The 12003-nt window shown below is 44.2% G+C and overlaps 1 pseudogene; it reads right to left on the reverse strand.

Annotated features, from left to right (window-relative positions):
* Window positions 1–12003, reverse strand: part of LOC126095395 (myogenesis-regulating glycosidase-like) — a 54813-nt pseudogene that overhangs the window by 9819 nt on the left and 32991 nt on the right.

Below are 12003 nucleotides of genomic sequence, written 5' to 3' on the forward strand. Positions count from 1 at the left end.
CTGATCCGATCTCTGAAAGGAACAGTTTTGCCCATCTCTAGGGTCGACCCACCAGATTGGGGGGTTGACAAAGTTGCCGTCCTATACTGCATCAGCTCCACATAGCGAGCGTGAAGCTCCACGAGCGGACTAAGCTCCACCGTCTGCAACAGCAGCGACACTAGTCAATTCACCCACACTTCACAGACTATAAATGAGTACAGTTCTTAGGGGAAAAATACTGGGAAAAGGGAAGTGCAGACTGCTTTCTGGGTGACCCTTATCCATCAGTGTTGTGACTTGGCAAGACAGCCAAGCCACTATGACCGGTAGCTGAAAGGCATGCGTTTAAGCTCACACAGGCTGGCGTGAGGTCTGGAACAGTTAAAGGAGTTGAGTCTAGTAAAAATAATACGTAGCTGCTGGAATACTTAACTTTAATCCATAATTGGTGAACATCGGTCTGACGGTACATGCATCACAAGATAAATAGCAAATGATAATGGCGCCTTGCTAGGTCGTAGCAAATGACGTAGCTGAAGGCTACGCTAACTATCGTCTCGGCAAATGAGAGCGTAATTTGTCAGTGAACCATCTCTAGCGAAGTCGGCTGTACAACTGGAACGAGTGCTAGGACGTATCTCTAGACCTGCCGTGTGGCGGCGCTCGGTCTGCAATCATTGATAGTGGCGACACGCGGCTCCGACGTGTACTAGCGGACCGCGGCCGATTTAAAGGCTACCACCTAGCAAGTGTGGTGTCTGGCGGTGACACCACAATCAGCATATTTTCCCATATACTTAACTAACAGATACAAACAAAACTCACGTAAGAAACTATATGCCTAACATTAATTAGTTTCCTTGTTTTCATATGATATGTTTTTTACGCTGATAAGGATGCTTCGTGTTCATCTACCATACAGTTTTGGAGATGTCTAATAACGTACTAGGTGACGTACCTCAGTGGTCAGTCAGTGGACTACTATCCCCAGGCCATCCATCTAGATATACATTTTTGTGGTTCCCCTAAATGGCCCCTTGCGAATTCTGGGATGCCTCCTTTGAAAGAAAATGCTGATTTTCTTCCCAGGTCTGACCTTGTGCTGTCGTTACCGAAACAGTGCTGAAGTCTGAGTTTCCTGCGTCCTGGCAAAGTAGTATCGTGAATTTTGACGCGGAAAGATTATCATGTCCCCTGGGTGGTTATCATCGCATACCGATGAGGACGTGCAGCCGGCCGCTGTGCCCAGCGGTTCTAGGCGCTTCAGTCTGGAACCGCGTGACTGCTACGGTTACAGGCTAGAATCCTGCCTCTGGCTTGGATGTGTGTGATGTCCTTAGGTTAGTTGGGTTTAAGTAGTTCTAAGTTCTAGGGGACTGATGACCTCAGATGCTAAGTCCCATAGTGCTCAGAGCCATTTGAACCATTTGAGGACGTGAAGAATTATTCAAAAAATCATTAATGGTACCAAAGATATACACTAAATAGAATATAGAATGGCATTAGTGCGCAAACAGACAAAAAGTGAAGCACTCTGAAGACAAGATTGGATGTCAGTGTAACCTCATACACCTACACACCATAAGCTGGTATGTAAATGATCAGACTTGCATTTCTCTGGAACAGGTAGAACAGCCACAAGATTGCTGTAGTGTTATTCATGTTTAGTGACGTTATTAGATATGGGACGGTAAATAAAGAGCGTAAACACTATCAGATGTTGAGTGATCACCGTCGAGAACATGGATGTGACACAGTATTATCAGCGCCTGTCAAAGTCTGCAAATGGCATCTTCCCAGCTAGCTGACCCATACAGTATTCACATTGGTGAGCCATTTGGAATTGACAGTCTACCTATATTACACTGTATGGGAAAGTGATGGCACCTAAAATAGTTGTACGGTTGACCACGTCTGATCACCATAACAAACGACTGCCTTGTTGAACACAACGCACATCAGAACCCAATCATACCTGTGCCTACCATCAGAGTATACAACGGAGTCCATAAAATATAATGTGTCATGCTGGAACAATGGTCAGTGACTGGCGGAAGCCGATATACAGAATTCTGTCCCATGCATAGCCAGCCACTACAACATAAAGGGGTTTGACTAAAACCTTTCGTTTCTGCAACTGATTGGCTGTTTATCGCCTTATCCTCACGAAGATTCCCTTCTGCTGTTGACGCATCCAGTGATCATGATTTTGAAAAAAAAAAACGAAAGTATTTAGAGTCACATGAAATATACTCACAGATGTGAATATGAACAACCATCAACTCTATAATGGAATCACGACAATGAAAATCTGTGGTCGACCGGGACTAGAACGTCTACATCTACATCTGCATGGTTACTCGGCAATTCACACTTAAGTGCCTGGAAGAGGGTTCATCGAATCATTTCCATACTACTTCTCTACCATTCCACTCTCGAATGGCGAGTGGGAAAAAGGTACACCTAAATCCTTCCGTTCGAGCTCTGATTTATTTTATTATGATGATCATTTCTCCCTATGTAGGTAGGTGTCAACAATTTTCGCATTCGGAAGAGAAAGTTGGTGATTCGTAAATAGATCTCGCCGCAAAGAAAACCGCCTTTGTTTCAGGGACTGCCACCCCAAATCGCGTATCATATCACTGACCCTCTCACCACTATTGCGCGATAACACGAAACGAGCATCTTTGCACTTTTTCGACGTCCTCCGTCAATCCTACCTGGTAAGGATCCCACACCGCGCAGCAATATTCCAGCAGAGGACGGACAAGTGTAATGTAGGCTGTCTCTTTAGTGAGTTTTTCGCATCTTCGAAGTGTTCTGCCAGCAAAGAACAGACTTTGTTCGCCTTCCCCACAATATTATCTATGTGGTCCTTCCAGTTTAAGTTGGTCGTAATTGTAATTCCTAGGTATTTAGTCGAATTGACAGCCCTTCGATTTGTGCGATTTATCGTATACCCGAAATTGATCGGATTCCTTTGAGTAGCCATGTGGATGACCTAGCACTTTTCTTTGTTTAGTGCTAATTACCACTTTTCGCACCATACAGAAATTCTTTCTAGATCATTTCGTGATTGGAATTGGTCTTCTGATGATTTTAGGAGACGGTAAATTACAGCGTCATCTGCATACACTCTACGGGAGCTGCTCAGATTATCACCTAGATCAGGGCCGCGCAAGGTGCATGCACCGGTGGATCGCACAGGGCAGAGTGCAGAAGACGGCTGCGCTATGTTGACGACGGTGCAGACCCCCCCACTTATCGGCTTTGCACAACAGCGCTGCCTCTCACTTCCTTAGCTTGTGTCGCTCGCGCCGCCTGTCTCGACCTGTTTCAAAGCTTTTACCCTGTTGTCTTCGTCAGTGCCAAATACTAATGTACACTAGGTGGAGAGCTTAGTTTGGTGTACCGGTACAAAAGAGATTTATATAATAACTGTAATGGTAACAATTTTAAATTTGGTTTCAACAAAAATGTATCTTCCTATGTGCTCTTTGTTTTATTTGCAACTACTAAGATCTGGAACAAGAGATTGGCTGACAGCAATTCTGAGAGAATTTTTGAAATTACAATTACAAATACTCGCACGCAATCTAGTTTTTGTACAAGACGAAACAGAAAAAAACCTTTCATACACACAAATGGAACCAAACATAGATATAATCTTCGCTGTTTCTCTGTGTAACTTGGGAGATGCTTCCTTTGGGAAATTCTGGTAGAAATGGAGCAAACCTTTTGTATTGTAAAACACATCCTTTCGGTGAACAAGGCTTTGCAAATCAATTAGTTCGAAATGTAAATCTGAAGGCACACTTTCAATATCCATCGAAAAAGGTTTCACAAAAACATCGAAAATTGACTGCAGGTATGTAATTTCCTGAAACAATAACAAAGCTAATTTTAATAAATGAAAGTAATGTAAGCCGTTGTTTCGAAGTACTAAAATGCGATAGATTTGAATAAACATGTAATGTGTACTATTGATTTTAGTGTAATATTACACTTGCATATGTAACGCAATCTCCTTTATTTAGCTGTATGTCATATACCGGCACATTACCTGGAATCGGTCGTTAAACGCAATTTCAAGGGATTGTAGCACCTCAACGTATTTTTCAAAGCGCGCTCATTCCTGCACAGATGCTGTCAAACAAAAACATAGTACCGTTTTGATTAGAGCGGTTATAAAAATCAGGCTGTTTTAATAAAGGTACACTTCATATCTCGCTTACCTAGTTCAGGAAAGTGTTGTCTACTTTTCTGTGAAAGGTTGTTTTTGAGGAGCTTCAGTTTATACTGGAAAGCGTTTATTTTGCTGATCATATCGTTGACGATATTGTTTTCTTTTTGGAGTTTCAGACTTAAATCATTTAGGAGAGCCATAATGTCTGCTAAAAATCCTAAATCAGCTACCCATTCAGGGTCATGAAAAAGTGGCTCCGGACGTCCTTTGCTCTCCAAAGACTGAGCCACAGTGTGGTGTAGTCGAAAAATTCGGGAAATCACTTTCCCTTTGCTCAGCCAGCGCACCTCAGCGTGGTAGGGAATATCTGGATACTCCTCTTCAAAGGGCATCAAAAATTCTTTGAATTGACGATGAGTGAGTCCATGAGAACGAATGTAGTTCACGATACGCACCACTATCTTCATCACATCTTGAAGACCGATAACATTCGCACAAAGAGCCTCTTGGTCTGCAAAACAATGAACGGAGGTAAATTCGGCATGTTAAGTTTCTTCCGCAGTAGGCCAATAAACCCTTTTGCTTTACCGCACATTGCTGGTCCCCGTCTGTGGTTATGGAAAACAGCTTTTCCCAAGGGAGTCCTATTCCTTCAGCTGCCATTTCAACAGCTGCTAAAATATCCGCCCCTGTAACAGTGTCCTTCAACGAAATCATATCCAGGGGCTCTTCCGTTACATGTGGGTCGTCGTCCACGCCACGCAAAAATATTGCTAACTGAGCCGTCTCGTTAATATCCGTGGACTCATCAAGTGCGATGGAGTAAACTAGGAAGTTTTCAATTTTGGGTGCCAGTTGTTCATGCAAATTCTCAGCAATGTCGTTGATTCTCCGATGTATTGTCATTCTGGAAAGTGGTATTCTGCTGTACGCGGGAGCTAATGTGGGATTCATTGTCTCTACTACGTCCAACATAATGTTTTTTATTAATGGCCCGTCCATAAATGGCCAACTTTGTAAGTAGCTCTGAGAATCCTTTCGCAACACCCCTCATCTTCTTCACCCTAAAGTACAGAAAAAAGATATGTTAGAAATAATTTATGCGAAAACGAAAACTAAAGAATCTAAACAAATGTTATTTCGTTTCGCATGCCCTTTAACCAAAATACACTTGCTACAGTACTTGCAACAAACTTCGTTTGTAGATACAGAATTCTCTTCTGCAAGAGTTTGCAACTTCCGTAATTCTTCCTCTCCGGCATCCCCTGTTATATCACTATGCTTTTCTGAATGCATTTTGCTGTAGTGCCTTTCAATAGACAATTTTCTGACACACGTAATTAGTGTACCGCAGATTAGACATTTGGCTTTATCGTCACAACGCACAAAAAAGTGGGAGAGTTCCCATTCCGGTTTAAATTGACTTTCGGCAATTTTCCCTTTCTTTGGAGCAGATGGTTCCATTATTCCGGCAATTGTCTTGCGCTTACGTATTCTAGTGTTGACTAAGCCGTCTAGCAGCGCATTCGGCAGCGCACAGCGTCGGCCTCACCTAGCAAGCCGAGTTGAGGCGAAGTATGCCGAGTTGAACCGATGCACTGTGCAGGCACTCGCTGCACCTCGCTTTGCACGCGTGTGGTTTTCCGTGTTTGTGCGGCCCTGACCTAGATCATTGATGTAAATCAGGAACAGCAGAGGGCCTATGACACTACCTTGCCGAACGCCAGATATCACTTTTGTTCTACTCGATGATTTACCGTCTATCACTACGAAACTGTGAGCTCTCTGAGAGGAAATCACGAATCCAGTCACACAACTGAGACGATACTCGATATGCACACAATTTGATTAAATGGAATCGATCTGAGATCCCTTGTCGACAGCACTCATTACTTCATGGGAATAAAGAGCTAGCTGTGTTGCACAAGAACGATATTTTCTGAATCCGTGCTAGTTATGTATCAATACGTCATTTTCTTCAAGGTGATTCATAATGTTCGAGTACAATATATACTCCAAAATCCTACTGCAAATTGAGGTCAGTGATATGGGTCTGTAATTCAATGGGTTACCCCTATTTCCTTTCTTGAATATTGGTGTAACCTGTGCTACTTTCGAGTCTTTAAGAACAGACCTTTCGTCAAGTGAGCGATGTATATGGTTGCTAAGAAAGGCGCTGTTGTGTCTGCATCCTCTGAACCCCGATTTCTTGCTTATTGCGATCAAACGCCTTACCATGTGGCTATCCGAGAACAACTCACGGCGACAACGAAACTTCCATATGCCGTCAACCATGTATAAGTCTACGTCCGTTACGTACTGGGTGATCAAAAAGTCAGTATAAATTTTAAAACTTAATAAACCACGGAATAATGGAGATAGAGAGGTAAAAATTGATACACATGCTTGGAATGCCATGGGGTTTTATTAGAACAAAAAACAAATTTCACAAAATGTCCGACAGATGGCGCTGGACAGCAAAACGTCATTGACTGCGCATGACAACCGTGTGTAAAAGGAGCTGTAATGAGAGAGAGAATCAGATGCGCCAGCAGTCGTAGCATGTTGAAGCTACTTGAAATGGCGCTTTTAGTGAAGCTGTATTATCAGAATGGGGAATGTGCTAGTTCAGCGTTACGATCCTATCGCCATAAGAAGGGGATTCGAACGGGTAAAGGTCCGTTGACAAATGCATCTGTGGCAAGAATGATTTCGAAGTTCGAAGCCACGGGTTGTTTAGACGATAGACCCCGTAGTGGCCGACCGAGCACAAGGCGTAATGCTGCTGAGACGGTTCAGGAAGAAATGGAGACTGTAGCGGGTTCGTCTATGCACGGGGAAGTCAGCGCACGTGCAGTCGCACGTCGCACCGGCATTCCATAACTACTGTTTGGTTGGCACTTAGGCGTACAAAACCCATCTTCATCACGAACTGTTACCTGGCGATTTAGTGAAGCGGAAGGCATTTGCGGTGTAGGCGTTTCAGAAGATGCCGAAAGATGACGATTGGTTGAGTAACGTGTTGTGGACCGACGAAGCTCATTTCACGCTCCGAGGGTCTGTCAACGCCCACAACTGCAGAATTTGGGCTACCGAAAATCCTAGAACTGTCGTGGAAACTCCATTGCACGACGAGATGTCACGGTATGGGTTGGATTTACCACATCTACTGTTATCGGGCCTTTTTCTTCGAGGAAATGCGTGATTCTGGTTTTGTAACTGCTAGTAACTGCTACCGTGACGGGTGAGAGGTACGCCGATATGTTACAGAATCGCATCATTCCCAGCCTGGCTGATAAACACCTGCTGGAACGTACGATGTTTATGCAGGATGGCGCTCTACCCCATATTGCTAGACGCGTGAAAGATCTCTTGGGCGTGTCGTTCGGTGACGATCGTGTGCTCAGCCGCCATTTTCGTCACGCTTGGCCTCCCACGTCCCCAGAAGTCAGTCCGTGCGATTATTGGCTTTGGTATTACCTGAAGTCGCAAGTGTATCGTGGTCGACCGACATCTCTAGGGATGCTGAAAGACAACATCCGACGCCAATGCCTCACCATAACTCCGGACATGCTTTACAGTGCTGTTCACAACATTATTCCTCGACTAAAGCTTGTTGAGGAATGATGGTGGACATATTGAGCATTTCCTATAAAGAACATCATCTTTGCTTTGTCTTACTTTGTTATGCTAATTATTGCTATTCTGATCAGATGAAGCATCATCTGTCGGACATTTTTCCAACTTTTGTATTTTTTTGGTTCTAATAAAACCCCATATTATTCCAAGCATGTGCGTCAATTTGTATACCTCTATCTACATTATTCCGTGATTTATTCAGTTTTCAAATTTGTACTGACTTTTTGATCACCCGGTATATTCCCGTACAGGGGGCTAATGTTACTTCAAAGTCGCTTGCCCATTGTCGGCGGATAAGTACGATATTGTGGTGCCGTATTTCTGATCAACACAAGCACTGCAATATTTCATTTATCCGCCGACACCGGGCAAGCGACTTTCAATTAAAATGTCTCTCCTGTATGTAATGGATCTACGAGTGCAGGTTGTAGACACATGGTTGACGACGGTAGATTGAGTCTGTCCATGAGCCGTGCTCGGCTAGCCAACGCTAAGGTGACCGCTCGCTAGAAGCGGGAAATCGTGTTTCGAGTCCCGGTCCATCACGTATTTGCATTATCATTCCATTATGCAGCTAATGGTTATCCATACCCGCAAATGCGCATACATTTCATGTGCTTCATAACCGCTGTAGTCGTCGCAGTGCCTATTCCTTCGGACACGCACGCAAGTCGGAAGGAACACTGTATCGTAATTCCGAATAACAGAGGCACTGCAATATCGTAAGAGGCGACAGACACAGACGTGCTGTTCTTGGTGTCATTGCGCAAGGAGACATCAGGTATGATTTCAGATTTGTGAAATAAAAGCGTCATTATGCAGAGATGGACAATGGCGTCCAGACTGTAGCAGTATTAATTACGATGGTGTCGAGAGAGCTGAAGTTTCTTTTTGGTCCACCCTAAGCTTGGAGGAAGACACCGTCGGTTTGTTTTGGACTATCTGTCGGTAATCAGTGATGTACCCGCTCATATGGCCGGCCGAGGTGGCCGTGCGGTTCTAGGCGCTAGAGGCTGGAACCGCGCGACCACTACGGTCGCAGGTTCGAATCCTGCCTCGGGCATGGATGTGTGTGATGTCCTTAGGTCAGTTAGGTTCAAGTAGTTCTAACTTCTAGGGGACTGATGACCTCAGAAGTTGAGTCCCATAGTGCTCAGAGCCATTTGAACCATTTTGAACCGCTCATCTAACATGCTAGTCATTTCTGTTGGATGGATAATTTATTTGAACGCTGCTATTTTTCATTTAAGCATTCTGGTTGGCCATAATGCACTACTGAAACCGACGTTCACGAAAGACATTAACGGTACATGACATTCGCAGTTGCCACAATTGACAAGGGTCCATTAGTTCTCTCGCGTACGCATTCTCACGAATTACCTTTACGGTAAAGTTTATAATATTCCTTCTTAGCAGCACATATGAAGCCAGTTTCTACCAATGATATGAGAGAGTTATATATATATCAAATCAGTCTTTTTCTTTATTTACGTGCGAACTCCATTACGTGAGTTACACGTGACATCCCACACTACGATAAATGTGCAGCAAGAGAGGCACATTTTCTGAAGAGGGTACGTGTTCTGGAATCCCTGCAGATGCAGTTTTACTGCAATAACGATCACGGGTGGATCCCAGTGTGTGGTTGAAGTGTCGTAGCGAATGTAAACGTACCCCAGAGTTGAACTGAGTGAGACTATAGGACCGTTGAGTGCAATACGTTTAAACTGCACACAGACTGACCGCTAAATTCTAGCGGTGTACTGAGAAAATGCAATGTCGAGTCCAGCAGTAGTGAAAGTGGCCCGCATCTCGTGGTCGTGCGGTAGCGTTCTCGTTTCCCACGCCCTGGTTCCCGGGTTCCATTCCCGACGGGGTCAGGGATTTTCTCTGCCTCGTGATGGCTGGGTGCTGTGTGCTGTCCTTAGGTTAGTTAGGTTTAAGTAGTTCTAAGTTCTAGGGGACTGATGACCATAGATGTTAAGTGCCATAGTGCTCAGAGCCATTAGAACCATTTGAGTGAAAGTGTGGAAGCATCGTGACTAGTGCCACACAGGAGTGTGCCTTTTGAAACTCAGATCTTGCACCATGTGATTCCCATCCTCTCGGCAAACTGAAAGAAAATCTGTGGATTACAAATGACTGATTCTATTGGAACGTATTTTAACCGTCGAGAGACTGAACGACTGGTTTAATATTCCGATTGTTGTTTCTACGAATAATTGCCGAGTGTGTAAAAGCACAGTGTAATGTGCCTGTATCACTTCGAATTATGGTGTAGCATTCAATAACGGCTGTTTCGCATGACACACTAACTTACACGTTACTATCTGAAGTTCTCTCTTACCTCCTTCGTCAGAGTATACATCATTTATGGTGCTAACAATAATGTTACCCTACAATGTAAATTGAAGAATTAATTTTCAGCGACATTCACACATTTCAGTCAGATTACGTGGTTATAAGTTTCGAAAGCCTGACAGTCTTCTTAGCTGTGGATACTAAAACTAATGCAAACAACTTTTAACCAGTCATTGAGAAAGAGAACAAGCAGATTTGTACATGTAATGCTACGTACCTCGTCGTCAAATTTGAAACGTCCCCTTTTGAAAATTTATTCATGACTGTACTTAAACTGACACACAATAGTTTTTTTAGCGCAACGCAATCTGATTTTCAAAAATCCCTTGAAAAGAATGGCCCTGACTAACATTAACCTATACCTTTTACAAATCACTTACCTCACAAAAATCTTCGGTACTCGAACTACTGCAATAGAGCGAGCGCCACTATTGCCAGCTAAATAAAAGATTCAAACTACGGAAGGCACTAACTACTGATAGGGATAGTTAGCAAATGAAAGATTTTGATAGAGAACAACAATGTATTTACCTTAATAGTGTTGAAACATCATAATATACATAGCAGTTCATAATATCCATTCTGTACTCAAAAATCCGCCATCTCATTTCCTACATCCACCACTGCTGGCGGCTCACCTCCAACTGCGCAACGCTACGCGCTGTTAACATCCAGCTGCCCAACACTACAATGGCAGACAACAATGCAAACTAGCCACTGACTGCACACAGCACAGCCAGTGATTTTTCATACAGAGCACTATGTGGCGTTACCAATAAGAAAACCTGAAACAAATTCCCAGGACGCGCACGAGAACTGAATGGCCGGCATGAAGACGGTGGCCTGCAGCCATCGTGTGAAGAGCTCCTTGGTGGGCGCCTCGCTGCCGTAGCCGTTGCCGCCCACCATGTCTGGCAGGACGAAGGGGTAGCCCACCATGTTCATCTGCAGCAGCGTCGTCACCAGCGAAGCCAGGCCGTTGTCGAAGCCCAACTTGCTGTCCTTGTCGAGCATGCGGACGTAGTACGGGAACTGCTGGCTGTGTTGGCCGACGCGAACCTCCACCATCGACCCGAACTGGGCGGCGGTCTGCACGTAGTCCATAGAGTACTGCACCGGGTTCATCTTCTGTGGCCTCAGTACTGGAGGCTGTGGTAGCCAGCTGGTCTCGCCGGCGTCGAACTTGAACGAGTCTATTCCCGTCTCAGTCTTAAGTTTCTGGAAGGTATTTGAGACCATAAAAATGTAGATAAGATTATGACACATCACATTCTAGTGCGAGGTGGTCAGAAACAGTCCGTAAAGCTTGCAATGGCGTTGCATGGCAGGGTGTGCTGAGAAATAAGTCTTAAGAAGAAAATTCGCTACGTTGCACCGTTTCCGAGTTAATTAGCATTGAAGATAGCCAATCAGGCCGTTTGCTTGTACATACTCAATCAGCCCACTAAATAACATTCGTGTCAGCTGTTCTCATAGCGTACATGAAAGCACAGGATACTGTTCAGCTTTTGGCTCGGGTTCGATCCTTACTACCTTCCCATGTCCAATACTTGTATCCTCTTTTTCGGTTGTAGCAAACTACACGAAGAACACGTTTGGTGAGAGCGTCTCTTGCGGGCCACTTGAAGTTTTTCGCGGAAAGACCTGACTGGTTAACTTCAACACTGTTTAACTAGGAAACGACGCAGCGTATCGAAGTTTTTTCCCTTAACAATCATGTCTCGGCATTAACTAACCTGAAACACCCTACAAGCTTCTCGAGCTGTTTGTGACCACCCTGTATAGACAGAAAATTATGACTCAGATGGAGTACAGATTTTATAGATTTGAAAATT

Source organism: Schistocerca cancellata, chromosome 8 (genome assembly GCF_023864275.1).
Source record: "Schistocerca cancellata isolate TAMUIC-IGC-003103 chromosome 8, iqSchCanc2.1, whole genome shotgun sequence".
NCBI lineage: Eukaryota > Metazoa > Arthropoda > Insecta > Orthoptera > Acrididae > Schistocerca > Schistocerca cancellata.